Source organism: Cupressus sempervirens, chromosome 5 (genome assembly GCF_028749045.1).
Source record: "Cupressus sempervirens isolate cs-2001-9-10 chromosome 5, ASM2874904v1, whole genome shotgun sequence".
In the NCBI taxonomy this organism is placed as follows: Eukaryota; Viridiplantae; Streptophyta; class Pinopsida; order Cupressales; family Cupressaceae; genus Cupressus; species Cupressus sempervirens.
In genome coordinates this window covers 522426187-522441300 of record NC_143122.1, presented here as the reverse complement: position 1 = coordinate 522441300, position 15114 = coordinate 522426187, and the positions used below count along the sequence as shown (strand labels likewise).

The 15114-nt window shown below is 35.7% G+C and overlaps 1 protein-coding gene across 7 annotated transcripts in view; it reads left to right on the top strand.

Annotated features, from left to right (window-relative positions):
- Window positions 1-15114, top strand: part of LOC149556999 (shaggy-related protein kinase epsilon) — a 64509-nt gene that overhangs the window by 19867 nt on the left and 29528 nt on the right. The window contains exon 2 of one of the 7 annotated variants that reach the window (XM_089831647.1): window positions 10003-10349. The exons of the other annotated variants lie outside the window; for them this stretch is intronic. The gene's annotated coding sequence lies outside the window, so the exon portion shown is untranslated. The remainder of the gene's footprint in view (window positions 1-10002; window positions 10350-15114) is intronic. 7 annotated transcript variants of the gene reach the window in all.

The following is a 15114-nucleotide window of genomic DNA, read 5'->3' as shown; positions in this document are numbered from 1 at the left end:
ACCTCATGTGAGGAAAAGATCCCCCACATAAGAGAGAAGAAGTGGATGAGAGACCAAGTAGCCCCCCCTCAATGTAGAATGTACACATATGGTAGATGGTCTAGGCTCGATGTAGAAACTGCTCCATGCGTGTAGAACAACATTCCTCCCCTTAGGAAGAAACAAAACCAAAGGTGTATCAAAGAAGCCTCCCCCATTTGTAGGAAGAAACCTCCAAATGTATGAAATCTTTAAAACCTGCTCAAGTGTCCCCATGTCAATACTCAAAGGTGCCTCCTCCAAGTCGTGTACTATGCCACTCTGCAGAAAAATTCAAATCAGGATCAACTGAGGATGAATGTAGAACATATATCAAAGACTCAAGTATCTCCTTTGAAGAGAAAGTGACCTCCTCCAACTGTTGTATCAAAGGATCTACCATCACGTCAACCTCGAAAGACTGATCAAGTAGAGAATGAAGATGATGGTCAACATGCTCCCTTGCAACAACTGAAGAAGGATCATCTTCACCAAAGAGAAGATGAATGCCATCAATAGTGTCCTAAATTGACAATGTAGGACTCCACAAACAAACCTGCAATCCCTGTCAAGAAGTCATCCCATGGAATTGACTCTGGAAAATAAGTAAGATTTTGTTGCACTGAATCACCTGAATCCATGGTTGTGTGAATACAAGCATCATCAAGAACATCAATGAATGCAATATCAGTAGGAGGAGAAGTAATGGATGGATCAAGAACTTGATCACATGTGAGAATACCCAAGTTGAAGTATCCAAAATCCTCCTCAATGTCTGAATTGACACTGGAAGTGTGATCAAAATCTGTTGAGAAATCACTGTCATCATCATGAGAAGTAGTATAGCCGAGACGCATGATCGACCACCCCTGTAGCAAGAACATCTCTAGTCTCCAAGTCTCTGATAAAATCTAAATCAGGTGTGAATTCTACTGTACTCCTTGTATCCCCACGAGTGAGCTGATAGATGGAAAGAAGGTTATGGCTTAGGTGAGGTACACACAACATATCTTTGAAGTATCCCTCCCCCTTATCAAGAGTTCCTTTCCCAATCACATTCATGTAAGTATGATTGCCCATCAAAATAGGTGGAGTGTGACAAGGATCATTTGATGAAAACATAGACTGTAAAGATGCCATATGATGTGAAGCCCTTGAATCTAGAAGCCATCTCCTTGAATCTTGACTTGAAGTGGCAACTAGTGCTTGATCTTTGCCCATGTGATCCTTTCCTTTATATGACTGTGAAGAAGAGGATGAACTATTCATTCCTGAAGGTAGACTGATTTGATTCTTCTTGAGAAGATTCTTGAGTTCATGAATGTTTTTTCTTATAGCAATAATGTTCTTCATGTCCATTCTTCTTGCAATATGCACAAGTTTTATTTTCCTCCTTGTTGAAGTTGTTCTCCTTCTTATTGTTGTTGGAAGAAGACTTTCCTTGTTGTGAGGAATATTGTTGTGTAGAGGTAGATTGGTGTGTTTCATCTTGTGGTTTAGTCTTCCACTACATTTGCTTCTTGTTGGAATTCTTACCCCTTTGGTCTCCTTGATTTCCTTGATTAGCTACCAAGGCCTTGGACTTAGAAGATTGGAGAAATCCCATACACACCAACTTTTCTTGTTCTAAGACCAACATTCTTGTAAATGAATCAAATGAAGGCTCAGTGAAGGCATCACCCATTGTTAATTTGTGTGTATTATAACTTGAAACAATGGCAACATACTCAGGAGGAAGATGAGTCATGATGTGTGTGATCAACTTCGCATCCTTAATGGGTTCACCACAATCATTAAGTTGTGCCTTATAGATTTTTACTTGAACAAGATACTCCTGTATGTTGTCAAAGTTTCTAGGCTCTAATTGGAGAAGGCTATTCTCAATTATTTAAGCCCTTTCTTCATCTACTTTCCATACAAGGATTCTAGTTTATCCCAAGCTTATTCTACATTCTTATAGTTTCTATGTGATATTTGATAGGATCTGAGACGTGTTGAAACAAGGTTCCCAAGGTCTTATCTCTCTTTTTAAGCCAATCATTTTGAGTTTGACTATCAACATCATCATCAAGTTTTATTGTAGTGCCATTAACATGGTTAAGTAAACCTAATCCCATCAATTTTTTTGACATTTCAACTTTCCAAATAGCATAGGTATGAGATGTTAAATTTACAAAACCCATAATGCAAAAGAAAATGCACAATACCAAAAGAGATAGAAGAACACAAGACACACACCCCGTTTTCACTCAATCAAAGAATCCCCACCCCCGCAAAGATGATTTGGTACTTTATATTTAGTGCGTGTACAATAGGCCACATGTAATAAAGAACCAAAGTGGACTTCTGATTATTACAACAGCAAATATGAAGCAATAAAAGACTCAATACAATTAGAACACAAGTTCTCTAAAAGATCCACAAAGTACAAGTACCTAATAGGCCAACATGAGACCAAAATTTGAAAGTACTATGTCTACTTATAATTTTTCCAAACTGATACCAGAATTGGAAAGTAGACAAAATTATGCACTTTTAAAAAAAATAGCACCCGGAAATGTGTCTGTATGAATTGGAACGAAGCCTCTAAAGTTGTAAAAATTGGGATTTTCTATTTGTAGAAAACTTCAGGAACAAAGATCACAAATAACCTACTCCAATGTATAGATCATGAAGTTCTACCCCAAAACAAAAACAATCGCTCGAAAAAACAAGTCCTGATGAGGGAGATATCATTGTTTGAAAATCACCTTTGTAATTATTTTGCTTGAATCGCCGCCGCTGCACCTTTAAAAATCAAATGCCTCTAGATTTCGCCTCGGATGTTCGATTTGGATGAAATAAGAGTTGATTTAGGGGTTTTGGATCTTCTCTATGAATCATCATCTGATTTGCACCAACAAGCTCCAATCTTGATCTACAAAAAATATCTCTCCAATGGTTGATACCATGTAAGAATTTGCCTAAGGCAATAATGCAATGCCAAGATCTAGATGCACAAGAGATAGCACAAGAGAGATGAGAGATGATCAAATGAGAATCTCAATAATGATCAAATAATAATGGATTTCAGATAAATACATCATATAAGTGCATTGTATATAAAGGAAATTGATATGTCTAGGAGTCATACAAGAGATAAACATAACAACTAAGCACATGTTCACCAAGAGTGGATTATCCTCCTACATTGTGCATGAATGTACGTGCAACAATGAGAGGATAAGAATATAAGGTGTATCTCATAAAGAGATGTAGAAGACAACATGTGCTCAATTGGAGTGCAAACTATTGTGTTGTCTACATGACAACTCATATGAATATGCAAACTCCTAGGTTTCTACATGACAACTAATATGAATATGCATTAACCTAAGTAAACTTAAGTAAAGTGTAAATAGTAAATACTTATTTACACCAACACTTATGCCTATGTTTCCCATTCAAGTTTAAGATAAACCAGTCGTTCAATACCCAATCAGGTTTTATTTCACCCATTTGAACTTACAAGCTTAAGATTCTTCTTTAGCATATTTATGACACAATTCTAAATACATTATTGTGCCATCTATGCCTTTCCCAAGGGTTCTGTACCAAGCAACAAAGAGGAAATAGTAAGCATTAACATTACCCAAACCCATGACATTGAACGTAATAATATATCATTTCTTTATTGCAGGATTGTGTACCTTATTGTCCCACACAACTGTATTGTAGGATTTGTTCAACACGGTCAAAGGAGTAGAAAAATCAATCCTTAGCATATATTAACTTCCTCATTCTATGTTAACCAATTGATAATTCCTAATTGGTACAGTGATCATTTTTCTTTACACTTGGAAACCTTGCTAAATAGTGCTTTAGGGTTGTTAAGACAACATGGAGAAGCAGAGTATTCTAACAGTCTTATTCATCTTTGCAAATCTGGTGAATTAGTTTAGCAAAGACAAGTTTTGTTCTTTTTCTTCCATAAGAATCACAAGATTAACAAAGTATAATACTCTTCCCCTAGGGCAGCATTGAACACTCCATTTTTAAAGAAAAAGATCTAGGATAGTCATCAATGGAGTTAAAGAAATAAAATCCTAATGAAAGAACAATGGCTATACCAAATTATATTCAACCATAGCCATTAAATTACTGCTTATTTAAGTGGTACAGACAATATGCCTACTTTTCTAAATGTCACAAGCACATAGACTACTGTTTAACTCATAGTAACATAGGGACGTGTCCCTCTCCTTTTGCCCCATGTTGTGGAGATGGGGATACACCGGGGACTTGGGGACTCCCTTCCCTCGTCCCTAGTGGCACCACCGGATTTTGCAACCTCTGCCGGGGATTGGGGGATGCCCCTGTGTTGACAATATGCTGATTCGACTATTTATGTTCTACTTTTGATGCTCCAATTGGGTGCAATGTTCAAGTATTTACTCTTTTACATCTTTATATCGCATATTGCAATACATATTTTCATATCTAGCATTTTAAGTACCACATGTATAATATACACAACCACCCCTCGTCCCTCGCCACCATCCCCCTACTGTTGCCAAATTAAGTCCCCTCTGTCCCTCTGTCACGAAAACTTGTCCCCCCATTCCGCCATCCCCCAAGGCGGTCTAACTATGGTTTAATTCCAAGATTGACAACTTTACAACAATATTACAACATAATTACATGTTAGATGTCAATACTATTTGAAATGATCATCTATACACATCTTTAGAACCAAAAAAGCTACAAATGTGTACTGCTATCTATGATGGTATCGTTTCAAATAGACAATGACCATGCAACTCTATGTACCTCCCAAAGATTAACAAGATCATAATTACTATCAGAGATTATGCCATGAACCTGTACATTCAACATGTCTTTATATTGTAATTGAATACATCATCTCTGTTACAAATAATACCCATTCTATCATATCCATCTAGAAAGTAAGTGCTTACGCAAGTTAACTGTAATGTCCCCATGTTTGGCGAGCTACAAATGATCGAGTCAATTCGTTATAGTGACCCTTGTGAGCTAACAAGGTGGTTTGGGGGGTCTCATTGGTGGACTTACTATTTTTAGTAACTCTAACTTGGGCAGTTGCCATATTTGGTAGTGCAGATGGTGGCATTGGCAGTTGGTCGTCACCTGCATCAAATGAGGCTATTTATTGTGTGAGCTTATATTTATTAACTATGTAACTTGGGGATGCGTCCTCACCTGAAAAACCAGAGTTTTCAGAGACGGGGACGTCCTCAGGACGGGGGGATGGGTATGGGACAACTCCCCACTGTCCCTAGTTAGGCAAAAAATGTAGGAGACGTCTTCAGTAATTGGGGACTTTTGGGAGAAAATAAGGGGACGATCAGCCGTCCCTAATACAGAAAGGGGACGTCCAGAAGTCCCTCGACTGTTCCAAGGACGACGCTTTTTGTGAAGATATAAAAAAAAAATTAAAACAAAAAAATTATTTCGTTTGTCCCTACTCGGTTGTCTAGTGGGCCCCACCCCTTCAAATGCCCTAAAAGGTCAAAAACAACCACATTGTGGTTGTTTAGACATTTGTTTGGTTTCGCTTGAAGTTGGAGTGTGTTGCAGCTTGTTGGGGTTTTCATTTTGCAAGAAGAGGAGGTGATTCTTTTACTTCCATGGTGGAAGAGGCAAAATAGGAGCAGCAGTCTGCTTCATTTTTTTAATATTTTATTTTCTATGTTGAACTTGAACATGATGAAACTTTATGGCAGCCCTTTAGCCTTTGGGCATAGATTTCTAGATTTTTATGATATTTTACTTTGCTAAACTTATATTTAAATATTTTTGTTCACATATTGATATGCATATTGACAATTGAGTACTGAAATCGGTTAATATTTCCTAGATGGCATTCAAATGGTGTATGCTAAGGTTCTATAATGTCTAAATGACATGTTTTGTGCTTAGTTTCATATGAATAACATGTATATTTGCAAATTTCAATGTATATTTTAAAATTTCTCTCTCTCTCTCTCTCTCTCTCTCTCTCTCTCTCTCTCTCTCTCTCTCTCTCTCTCTCTCTCTATATATATATATATAACCGTCCCTGTTTGCCATCCCTCCCAATCCCCAAGATCACCAAAAAAAATTGCCGTCTCGGAAACCCGTCCCACTATCCCCGTTTCGGAAACTCGGGGGAACATAGTTTATTAATTATTTGTTAAATTCTCACTATTATAATAGCACTTTATTAGTATAATGTTGTAAAATGATATTGTGCAAGGATAACTTTAGTGGCTAATATTTGCCAATTGGCTAATATCACTCATCGGAGACCCCATATTTGGCTTTTTTTTTGTATTTTTGGGGTGTCCATGGTGCCTGCACTTTACCAAAATTGGGTTCCATGCTTAGGGTAATCGCCAATGATAATACAAAAGTATATATATTTTAGTGATGACTTTGCCAATGGAATCTATTTTTTCTACATAGTAAATTAAATATTTTCGCCGACAATTTTCAAGGCTTGTCTTAATTGATGGTCATATAATATTTGCCAATATTTGGTAAAAATTTACGTTACACTACAGATTAAGATGTAGCTTTGACATGTGTCTCTATTTTGAAGACTTTTCATGAAACTTTTTATCCTTACTCACTTTTTCGCGAAATAGATTTGATTGGGGACACGTCTTTACTTTGGGAACTTTATTTAAAACTTGGTATCCTTTGTAAAAGTTTGGCTTGAAATAGGGTTTAGGCCATTCATTTAGGATCATCCTGTTGGTTCCCAAAACTGTAGATTGGAAATCCAAGAGCCTGCTACTTCTCCGATAGGGCTTCTCAATTAGTTTTGGCCAACAAATGGGAATGCTTCTCGATTCCCCTACACTTCAGGCTCCGCTACACCCAGGCGGGTAAACCTTCACCTCCAACGCTGACTGTCTAGTTCAAGGCTTTTCTATAGTGAATTTAAACTTCTAGAGTTCTTTGGCTGGCAAGGTCCTCAAACTCGATCAAAATGAAACTAAACACTAGAAAATGGCTGAATGTATTGTTGAATTGAATAATAATTAATTTGATGCTTGTAGGAAGGAAGTTTATAGATATTCTGACTTCAATAATAAAAAGACCAGTGCCTCTGCTCATTTGGGCGATAGAGTCAACTTCAGTGAATTTTCACGTACAACTTCATAAAGTTCTTAAGTACTTATACTGCCAACAATTAAATAATCAAGATGTGACAAACCAATTATTATGCAATCTTAAATTAGTCCAGATTGATTTTAACTCCTTTGGTAGGGAGACAAAATGGACACAAATACGGAAACAATTTAATATTTTCCAATACCTGCAATGATCAAATTTAAAATGCTAAATGATCATGTCCACTTATTTGACATTTCAATTGTATACGGAATTCCAGAAAATAATTACAAAGGACGATTCACCTGCAGTTTAAATCTCCACACTTTTAATAATAAACAAAGAATATTTTATTTATTATTAAAATAAAATAATAGAATTTTTATTACAAAGTCATAATGAGCCCCTTATTCCTCCATACAATAATAAAATATAAAATACTTTCTCCTAAGAGAATATGGATGTGAATATAATTGTTCGAATATATCTTGTTGGAATGTTGTTTGTCTTTTCTCCATTTTATATCTTAAATACAAAGGAACATGACTTTTTACATTCAAAAATCATATCTCTTCAGAAATAAATTGCCTCTCTCCTTGCACCTAATTCCACGTAAACATTTCTGAATGCTTGATTATAATAAAAGATTTTAATCGCCTCCCAAACTGACAACTATTTCGTTTTTAATACTTGACACTTTCTATAGTTGTTCTTTAGCAATATTGGGAGGATTATTTCTGGAAGGTTAATGACCAGATCACGTGGTGTGCTCGGTAGCACATAGCTTTCTCTCGAATTGGAGAGGGTGGCACATGCTTTCGCCAAAACACCCTTTAATCATTTTAATTATCGGGCTCTTTTCATAATTTTTTAGAAACATCATCTGCGGCTTCCAATCTCCTGTTCGAACTTGTATTTCATTTATACATCTTTCTGTGCTTGGTTTGACCCTCGACGGCTTCTCTAATCGTCTTAAGGCATGAATTTGAGATGGTAATACAAGCTATAGCCAAAGCTCCTAGTCTATGTATTGCTACAACCACAAAGCACACAAGCATCAAGACGAGGCTTTTTACACTTGGCGTCAATGTCTTCCATGAGTGATGCAAACTTCTATTTGGGCGTATGGGTTAGACATCCACCAGTAACCTACAGATTCCAATTGCTCCCATCACTCCAAGAATTCATTTTTGTGTTCATACTCATCAATGAAGATGAAGATTGCATATAATCCATCTTTGTGAAAGGCACAAAGTAGCGTTCTTTGTCTTTGCTATTGCGCTATTTATTTCCTTCAGTTGGGCTAATGTTTCACTTCATATGATAAACAACACTGCTGGATGATGTTATTTGTTTTGAATTCAAATCTGCATGCTTGTTTTTAACATTTGAATATCTAGGAACATCACTGAGTATCCTTGGGACCAGTTATAACTATATATATGTTTGATGAATTTATTACTGTACCTTAAACTGATACTTTAATTTCATACACTTCTTAACAACAATCCAGAATACCTCAGAGGTTATACACAATACTGAACCTGATATGATGCTTGAATCTGCCCAATACTCCTATTTTGCAAAAGGGGTCATTGTTTCCTTCAATGGCTCCCATTCATATGACTGAGATTTTACATTCATCATATGCAGACCTGAGATGCATCTACATTCAGGATCAATACCATCAATAGCACAAACCAATATTGATATACAACCATATGTGTGATCTTAATACTTGTGAAGAATCAGGTTTTGGGAAAAGGAAAGACAGGTAACAAATATAATAGTCAAGCCATAGAAAGTGGTTATCATCTCAGGGTTAAAATAGAATACTAATCAAAATATAGGTTTTCAAATATCCAGAATGCTGAAAAAACTAGTCAAAATCTAAGATTCAATCAATATAAAAGCTTATCTTCAAGGGGAAAGGGTAAACAATTTTGAAGATAAGATTAATAGTAGGAAAAGATGAAAAGGGTGGTAGACAAATGGAGATCTTGATTTGATAAATCAGGGTTCCATCACATCCTATGGTTAAAAATAATAGGGTTGCTTCCCCCAAGCCACCATTCAATAATTTGGAGGGAAACTATAATGATAAATGTGGGCTAAATTTAACCTTAAAGTTTGATAATTAATTAGGCTCCATATGATAACAACAATAATAATAATAAAACCATTGTTTATAGGTATATGTACTCTTTTCCATGATTTTCAATAATAATGAAAGATTCGCCAGGATTTTATAGAGTTTTCATATGATTGAAAAACAATTGCCAATAAAATTTTAAAAAATCCTACTTAAAAATACAAATTCGCCAATAGAAATTTTTTTTTCCCCTTGAACTAATGTTTTATTCGCCAAAATTTTATACTTTTTTTTAAAGGGGGTTTAAGTTATCCTTGATATTTTGTTGGCGAAGCTTCTTAAGTGAAGTTGCATTTAGGAAACTTTGTGCCAATGGGGGTTATAAATATGAGCTCATTTTGATGGAAAAAGCATCTGATTATCCGAGTGATTCTTTTCTTTTGTTGATCGTGCAAATTCTCGAGGTTGATGTTTTCTATGCTCTTGCTTAAGTATAAGGGTTTGAGCCGAGGGATGTCTCCATTGATGAAGTATAGTGAAGACAAGGAGTTTAAGGATTTTGAGAATTTGCTTGTGGCTTCTACTGTTTACACTATAACTGAGAAGTCCATTTTCTTGATAGCAAAATTGGGGTGGATTAGCATCCAAATTCATTCTCTTTGAGGGATTGAACTGTGTTAGAAAGGCTGTGAATTTAGTTAAGAGACTTGTGTTTTTCTCATAGGAGTTTGAGACTGGTAATTGGTGACTGAAATTTCTGTTTGGAATGCCAGGAATCTCTGCCAATTTGGAGTTTTCTTTCTCTGAATTTGAGAACGCCAATACCCTGCATTTGGCGATTAATCTGCTGCAAATCATCACAAACTGGGTGACTGAGAATTCTGGGGTTTGGCATTGTTTTGTCTGTCACTGCTAGACGCCTATCATAGGCAACTGCTGTTGGGTTTACACTCACGTTTGAGCATGAGTTTTCCCTGCTGACGTGTCTTTTTACCTGGGCTGTGCGAGGTATTTCTTCAACTGTTGGCATGGCACTATTCCAGGCTAGGTGCATGGCTTATTGGGAGAATTCTTCCTTTGCTTCTGGTCAACTACCTTGTTTTCTGCAACGTAAATACAGGTTCTATTTTATTTTATTGATATAATTCGCACCATGAGCTGTGGTAATTAAGTAATGCAAGAAAAATCCAGAGATTCAAAAGCTGGCCGCTCTTGTGCAAAGCAAATAAGGAAAATGGGAATAATACATTGTGTTAATTCTGGTATATAATTTCAGTCAAGTGGTGCTTGAGCATTGTAGTTAAGTTGTCCAAAATAACTTCTGCATATGGTTGTACAAATGACATTGATAATTCAACTAATGAAGTTATGATGTGAGAGCTCTTGAATTATGGTATGATATCCAGTTACATATTCTGATTTTTATAATTAAGAAATTGCAAGACAATTCCTGTAAAATGGTATCATCGTTCAGCAATAGTTGGAAGAGCATGTTGGGTTTCTACAGTAGTGTCAGACCTTGCTAGTCATGTGTTTGACGAAATGCCAAACAATTGATTAGTGAGGAAATTGATGTATGTCTAAGCTATAATTGATCAGAGTTATTACATCCACATGATACTCAGCATTCTGATGCTATACAATATGATACAAATATTCGTATTAAACATTAGTAACACGATTCAGGTTTATTTGAATACTTGCATCCATTCGCAACATACAACTCACATTGTACAGAGATCATAAATACTGAACCTCACATCTTCACAATGTCATCATTGTACAATATTACATGCCAGTATTTTTACAATCATAAGATAAGTTCTCATAACTTTTAACAGAATGTGCGCCATTGGTTTGATACTAAATCCCAGAGACCAAAATTAATCTGAGCACAGAACAACCCGAGTCATGTTTATAACAAGAATACAACATTATGCTTGCAGATCATAAGAACTGCCATATATATTATAGAGTCTAAGCCATAAAGCCTTCCTAATCCACAAGACAGATGAAGCTAAATACTGCACCTATCATAGATCTTCACAGTGAATATTCCTGCAACCCAGATAATTGTAAAGATACATGAAAGGGTGTAGGGTGCAAAATGATCCCATCTGCTTTACCACCACCCAGTCTCCTTTGTAGCTAAAACCAAGATCAACCTCAGCCAAACCTTGGCAATGATGGCCTAGAGATTGCACATATAAAGCAAGGACCCAAGATAATGTCTGCACCTAGGGTTTAACTTTAGACTTCTGCATGAAGACTCAATTGTGAAGCCAACCACAAAGATGTTTGTGTCACTAGTATAAAGATTTCATTCCTAAGATAGACTAAGATATATCTACAAGAGGAGCCAAACCTGCAATAAAACTCAGAAGATCATTCTCAAGTGTAATGTCCCCTTTTTGGACATTAGAAAATTTAAAGACTTATTCATATAATATTAAAAATTGACTTTGAGAGCATTGATTCAAATTATAAAAGGTCAATTTAAATGTTATAAAGTGGGCTAAAAATGACAATGAGAGATAAGACGAAAAGCTAGGAAGGGAGTCGAAGAGTCACAACTGTGAGGATAAAAGGAGAAGAGATTCATTCATTTGGCATGTTTGATTTATGATTCAGATTTCGGTTTTCTCTTGCGAGAGCTATTCAGAAAGCTTCAGCTTTCAGCCAGGGTGAGGACGTAGCCCCTCGTGTCGGCAAACAATGGAGGCAAACCCATTGTTTGTGGAGACGTCACTGTAGGTGTCTTGTATGCACTTATAGGTTCTTTTCTTAGTGTTCCAATCTGACTGTAAAACTGTGCTTAAGATTGGAATTTGAATGCTGGTTATTGTATTGCTGTTGTATAATGCAATAACATGTCTTGAGCAGTTTTATGAGAGTTTATGGGTTTTATACTCTTGATATGTAATGCATTTTAATATGCTTGAATCCTGTATATTATTTTGAGAAAGAACGAGTTAATATCTATTGGAATATCTATTGGTTTCTATTATTGTTTCGTAATACATCTACCTATGTTTAAGATCTGAATACATATTTTGAGGAAGGAATCGGGTCAATATCCGTTTGGGATATTTCATCAAGGTAAAAAGGTCTCAACCCTTAGTGGGCAATTGAAAATGACCAACATATAGATTTAAAAGCAAAAATTGAAATTGAAAGCACGTCCTTAAAAATCTGTAAGAAACTGGGGTTTACCAAATACCCCAAAGTGCTCTTTTACAAACTATTGTCTTAATGCTTAACGTTTAAGTGTACAAGGTTTTCAAGCCCATAAAACAAAGTTCATGATGTCCTCCTGTTGGTTCCCAAATCTATAGTTTGGAAGTCCAAGAGCTTGCGAATTCTTCAATAGGATTCCACACTCTGTTTTGGGCAACAAATGGGAATGACCTTGCTTCCCTTGCACTTCAGGCTCTACCACACCTAGGCGAGTAGACCGTCACCTCAAACTTGATCACCTTGTTAGGCTTTTATAGAGCAAATTTACACTTTATGAGTTCTTCGGTTGACAAGGTCCTCAAACTCATCAAAATGAGATTGAATGCTGAATGTTTGAATTGAATGAATGTTTTGTATAATATTTGTCAATAATGGATTTGATGCTTGTAAGAAGGAAGATATAGATTTTTTGACTTCAAATATAAACCCATTAATAATACTTCAATGATTCAAAAGACCAATACCTTTGCTTATTCAGGCAATAGAATCATTTACAATGAAGATTATCAGGTACAACTTTATAAAGTTCTATGCACTTAAATTATAAACAATTTAATAACTTATATGCGACGCATCAAGTTTATATATGCAATTTTAAACTAGTCCAGATTGCACTTTTAACAATTTAGTATTTCATTATATCTAGGATGATCACTAGTTTAAAGTGCCATAAATGATCCAGTCCACTTATCTGACATTTAAATTGCTTACGGAATTTCAAGATGATTATAAAGGACGAATCAATTGCAGTTTAAATCTCCATGCCTTAAATATAAACAAAAGGCTTTTTATTTATCATTACAATATTATATTTGAATTTTGTATTACAAAGCCATATTTTTGCTCCTTATTCCTCCTTAGAAGTGAATGCAAAATACTTGTACTTGTCGAATGTGTCTTTTTTCTTATGTCGCTGTCTTACAAATGAATCATCCTTCATATTGGAAGATTTTAAATAACACGACCTTTCAAATTTGGGAGTCATGTCATTTCTTAATCAAACTAAATATTACTTGCAAATCGTATTTCTTAACCACTTTAATTTATCAAATATAATTATTTTGTCGAGTGGCAATATATATGTCTTTATTTGCAGGAATGTCGGCACACATCTTCAATGATATGTTAGCTTACAACTTGATACTTGTTCCAGGCGCATTATCTTTAGCCTTTTTCTAATGGTAGTGATCATTGTATATTCCAATCCTCTCCCGTCTTATTTGAATGATTCCAACTTATATGCTCGATATATACTTTGCCTTATCATTGTATGTGTATGTGATAACTTTGTGTATATTTGTCTATACAATGTTGCATCCCATGATGACTCGGCTTGGACAAATGTTTCTTCTTTGCGAGATGATCAATGGCAATCAGTATGCGAAGCACATGATAATCCCTTTTACAAAAGGCTCTCTAAGTATCTTATGCGTATGTTCGAATATAGTTCAAATGTGGTCCTAGATACTCTGTAAAAATACGTCCTTTACCATATTCAAGTCGCTATCTCCCTTTGAAGATGTTTGCATGCATATTTGATTTCATCTCATCTTCACAAGTTTGATGTATCTCCTACTCATAGGATGAACTGAAAAATGTTTGACCTCCTGAATGCATATCATGAATTTTATCAACTTCGAAATCATTAGTAGGCCTATCTTCACCATGATACTGATGGATTTGATTGCATAGAAGATCGTCTTCAAATAGTGGGTTCAAGAACATAGGGTACTCAGCCATATCTTCTACTTCCTCTTCAAATAATGGATTTAGGAACATAGAGAATTCAGGCATACCTTCATAAGAGCTTTCATTTGGATCATCACTACATATAATATCATCAAATAGTGTACTAAATTCATCCTTTTGAGAATCATCATCTGCTTGACCAGCAAGACGGATATTTTGATCAGCAATATATCCTAAAACTTCCTCGTGTTCATATGCTGTATGCAATTTTGTTTCATCTTCACTATTGGATTCCTGGGAATCATCATCTCCTTCCTCTAGTACCTCTTGAGTATGTGATGATCCCATTAACTTGTTTATTATATTGGATTGAGAAAAAATTTGGACTACTTTTCTCAACATGCTTCTTATATTGTGTCCAACAAAGCTGAAATCTCTTCTACACTAAGAGAATCCTCTTCCTCATATTTACATTTGCTAACATCTATTGTTGCACAAGTCTCATCATGGATGGATTTTTCTTTAGACTGTCTAATAATTTCCTTTCCTTTTGAATCTGAAACATCATCATGCTTTTGCAGCACTTCAGTATATCTTTCATCATCTCCATCACCTTCTTGCAATATTTGAAAAAGAAGCTTCAAATCGGGGTCATTTGGTGAGACTCCCAACTCAAAAAAATTCTTTATAAATTCCACATATGGGGGCATGATGTCTGATGGTATGTGATGATAAATGTTTGTCATCCTCATGTACAAATGCGCTGAAGACTCCCGTTCAAATCGCTCCAAATTGAAAAAGGCATCAAGTGGAGACATGTCAAGACCTTCTTCCATTCTGCAACTTTGATCTTCACGTTGTTCATTACCCATCTCATCTTCCTCGCTTGCATCATGAAATTCATATAAGAGCCATTGTTCAAACTCTTTCCAAGATGAGATACCTTGTGTAGCAAGTAA